We start from the raw sequence: 5,313 nt of genomic DNA on the forward strand, positions 1-5,313 counted from the left end.
TATGCAAAACTATAAATTGAGCTGTAGTCAATACTATATATTGATCTATAGTCAAGACTATAGATTGATCTATAGTCAAGACTATAGATTGATCTATAGTCAAGACTATAGATTGATCTATATTCAAGACTATAGATTGATCTATAGTCAAGACTATAGATTGATCTATAGTCAAGACTATAGATTGATCTATAGCCAAGACTATAGATTGATTTATGGTCAAGACTATAGATCAATCTATAGTCAAGACTATAGATTGATTTATAGTCAAGACTATAGATTGATCTATAGTCAAGACTTTAGATTGATCTATAGTCAAGACTATAGATTGATCTATAGTCAAGACTATAGATTGATCTATAGTCATGACTATAGATTGATCTATAGTCAAGACTATAGATTGATCTATATTCAAGACTATAGATTGATCTATAGTCAAGACTATAGATTGATCTATAGTCAAGACTTTAGATTGATCAATAGTCAAGACTATAGATTGATCTATAGTCAAGACTATAGATTGATCTATAGTCAAGACTATAGATTGATTTATAGTTAAGACTATAAATTGATCTATAGTTAAGACTATAGATTGATAGGCAAGGCTGTAAATTCATCTATAGACTATACTATAGAATGATCTATAGTCAAGACTATATATTGATCTATAGTCAGGACTATAGATTGATCTATAGTCAAGACTATAGATTGAACTATAGTCAAGACTATAGATTGATCTATAGTCAAGACTATAGATTGATCTATAGTCAATACTATAGATTGATCTATAGTCAAGACTATATATTGATCTATCGTCAAGACTATAGTTTGATCTATAGTCATCAAGACTAATACTACTGATCTATAGTCATTAAGACTATAGATACTGATCTATAGTCATCAAGACTATAGATACTGATCTTTAATCATCAAGACTATAGATTGTTTTATAGTCAAGACTGTAGATTGATCTATAGTCAAGACTACAGATTTTTGCAACATTATTAGTACTAAACTCCTAAAAGTACTTTTATCCTTGAAAAAATGTATTACATTTTCCGTTTTTGTTTTTTGGGTTTTTGGTGAATACTGTATGAATACTAATGTGAAATGTGAATACTAACCAAATGCCGCAAAAAGAAAAGACAGACAGACAATGTTTTCAAAACGAGTAATAAGTTTTTTTTCTTCTTTATTACGGTGTTGATCTTAGCATGTTTAATGTTTGTTGTTTTAATTAAAAATACCCTGTTGAATTGTTGTTATTTTTGTGTTGTTTTGCTGCTGCTGCTGTTGCAGTATGTATTTAACAATTTATTGTACAAGCTAAAGGCGTCACTTTTGTGTTGTGGTAAATGGCAACAATGACTAAAGAGAGATAGAGAGGAGGCCTGTTTTTTTTTTCTTGTCGCAATAAATCTAAAAGGAAAAAAGAATGAAAAACGAAGAAAAATACAGCTTTTTCAGTTCACTTTGGTTTTTTTTTTCATCAAATAAGAATCGAAAAATTTTCTTTTGTATCACAAGTTTTTGTGTAGTTTTGAGAATTGAAAACTATTTAGAAAATTGCTTAAGGTTTTCTTTTATGAGGTTAATAAAAGTTTTGTCTAATTTGGTTTTTAATTAATATTTGAAGATAATGCAAGATGACTGTAATTTTTTAATTATTAAAAAACAGGTTTTAAGATGTTTTAGTTGCAAATTAAATGAAAAAATTAATTGCAATAAAGATTTATTTATTTTTTTTTTTTATTTTAGAAATGTAAATTTTAAGAAATTTTCTTATTTAAACTTATATTTTACATTGTTTACCTTAAGTCATGTAAAAAATGTAAACAGTTTTTAAAATTTTTTTAACAAAAATTATTTAAATTTTTATTTAACTTTAATAAAATAGTAAAAAATCTTAATTTTTTTCAAAATTTTACAAAAAACTCAATTGTTTACCTCCAATTCTACATTGTTTACATAATGTCAACAATTAATAAAATCTTGGTTTTTAATAAAATTACAACTAAACTTTTATAAATTTATGGAAAAATATCAATTTAAAACTTTTTTTACATTGTTTACCTCGCGTCAAAAACGTAAAAATTGCAAATTTTACAACAATTTTTAAGAAAATTTTAAAAAAATGTGATTTAATTATTAAATAAAACATGTTTTGCTACGTTTTCGTTTTCATTAATAATTAATTGTTTACATAGTTTACACGGTGTAAAGAATTGAAAATTTTCCAAAATTATCGAAATTTTTATTGAAATGTAAGCAATTTATAATTATTTCCAAAATTTAAAGATTTTGAAAGTAGTTTTACATTATTTACATTCTTTACATAATACTTTACATTATTGACATTATGTCAACAATTGTATATACATAAATTTTAGTCAGGAAAACATTCGTTTTGTCATATGAAAGTTAATTTTTGAAATTTTTTCATTGTTTACATAGTTTACCTTGTGTAAACAATTGAAAATTTTACAAATTCAAAGAAAATTTTATAAAAAATATAAATGATTTTTAATTGTAAACAAAATTCATGCATTTAAATAAATTTTTACATTGTTTACATTCTTGACATAATATTTTACATTGTTGACATATTGTCAAATATTGTAAAATTACAAATTTTAAGCCAATATATGTTTATTACTACAAGTCGTGTACATTTTTTTCATATTTAATCATTCATACATAGTTTACCTTGTGTAAACAATTACAAAATTTTACAAATTCAAAGAAAATTTTATAAAAAATATAAATAATTTTTAATTGTAAACAAAATTCATGCATTTAGATAAATTTTTACATTGTTTACATTCTTTACATAATATTTTACATTGTTGACATATTGTCAAATATTGTAAAATTACAAATTTTAAGCCAATATATGTTTATTACAACAAGTCGTGTACATTTTTTCATATTTAATCATTCTTTACATAGTTTACATAGTTTACCTTGTGTAAACAATTTAAAATTTTACAAATTTAAAGACAATTTTATAAGAAATATAACTGATTCTTACTTATAAGCAAAATTCATGCTTTTAGATAAATTTTTACATTGTTTACATTCTTGACATAATATTTTACATTGTTGACATATTGCCAAATATTGTAAAATTACAAATTTGAAGCCAATATATGTTTATTACAACAAGTCGTGTACATTTTTTTCATATTTAATCATTCTTTACATAGTTTACCTTGTGTAAACAATTAAAAATTTTACAAATTTAAGGACAATTTTATAAAAAATATAACTGATTCTTACTTATAAACAAAATTCATGCTTTTGGAGAAATTTTTACATTGTTTACATTCTTGACATCATTTTTTACATTGTTGACATTTTGTCAACAATTGTAAAAATATAAATTTCAGTCAAATATGTTTTCGTTTGATCATATAAAGATCACTAGTTTAAATTTTCTCATTGTTTACATACTTTACATGATGTAAACAATTGCAAATTGTAAACATTTGAAGACAATTTTCCTTAAAAAACAAGTAGTTTTCAATTTTATACTATATTTTACTAATTTTGAGTATTTTTTACATTGTTTACATTGATGACCTAATACTTTACATATTTGACATTATGTCAACAATTGTAAAATTAAACTTTTTAAATTAAAATACCTTAGTTTTCTTATATGAAACACATTTTCTTTACATTTTTGTCATTATTTACATAGTTGACATGATGTAAACAATTGCAAATTTTAAACATTTGAAGACAATTTTCCTTAAAATACAAGCAGTTTTCATTCTTATACTACATTTTACTATTTTTGAGTATTTTTTTACATTGTTTACATTCTTGACGTGATACTTTAAATATTGGTGTAAACAATTTAAAATGTCAGGAATTTATATGTATAAAAATCTATTGATTTGTAAGTAGCAATAAGTTATACAAAACATTTTTGAGATTTTTACATTGTTTACATTATTGACATTATTTACTTAGTGTCAACAATTGAAAAAAATTAGAGATATTCAATAATTTATGCAAATTTTTAGTAATTTTCTAGGTTTAAGTAAATTTTTTTTATTATTTACCTTATGTAAACAATTCACAAGTTTAAACGTGTCTTAAGAATGTCATGTAAACATTCTTTCTTTATTGTTAATCCCACAATTCTTGCAAGTTTTAACGATTTCTTTACATATTTTCATTAAAACAAATTCTTGATAAATCAACATGTTTCATTCTACTGTTTTCTTTACATTCGCTGGACAACACTCCTTTAAAGCTGATGACAACACACCTTTAATGGCAACAAATATTTAAATTATAATTATTTCAACTAGAAATCTACATGTTCTTTAACATTTATTAATTAAAATTGCTAAATTTTTTTTTGCTAAATAAATTTTACAAATTCTACTCATGTAGACAAAAAACTAAACATTAGGGATAATCTTAGTTTAGTACTTGTTTGCCCTTTAAGAAATTTTTACTTTCTAATCAGCAACAAAAACCAAAATTCTATTTAAATTAACCTTGAGTAAAAAGTTTACTTCAGCTATAAACTAACTTTGTTGTTGGCGCTGCTGCTGTTGCTGCTATTGCTTTTGGCCTTTACAAAGTGTGTATGTGTGTCTGTGTTTAAATGAAAGAAAGTGAAATAAATATTACGTTTTACAAGGTCATTAAATATAAAACCAGCCAGCAATGCTTTTTTTCAGCTTTGCCAAAGTTATTAAACAAGTTTATACTTTAGTATATACCATTTTTTTGGTCGGTTTAGAAATTGTGTTGTTAACAACATTTATGATTATTGTGGGGCCAAAAACAAATGAAAACCACATACATATTATAGCCAAAAGAGAGCAAACTTAAAAAATATATAATTAAAAATCAACCAAAAGAAAAAATGTAATAACTTGCTGATAACATGGCTTAAAGTGAAATTGTTATGGATTAGGTTAATTAAATATTTTTTGTTAAACAAATTTAAAGAAAATTAATATATTTTTAAAGGAAAGTTTTTAAAAAGTACTTTTAGTCTATAGTCTAGTCTATAGTCTTGTCTATAGTCTAGTCTATAGTTTAGTCTATAGCCCAGTCTATAGTCTAGTCCATAGTCTAGTCTAGTTTATAGTCTAGTCTATAGTCTAGTCTATATTCTAGCCTATAGTCCAGTCTATAGTCCAGTCTATATTCTAGTCTATAGTCTAGTCTATATTCTATTCTATATTCAAGTCTATAGTCTAGTCTATAGTCTAGTCTATAGTCTAGTCTATAGTCTAGTCTATAGTCTAGTCTATAGTCTAGTCTATAGTCTAGTCTATAGTCTAG

Source organism: Lucilia cuprina, chromosome 3, assembly GCF_022045245.1.
Source record: "Lucilia cuprina isolate Lc7/37 chromosome 3, ASM2204524v1, whole genome shotgun sequence".
NCBI lineage: Eukaryota > Metazoa > Arthropoda > Insecta > Diptera > Calliphoridae > Lucilia > Lucilia cuprina.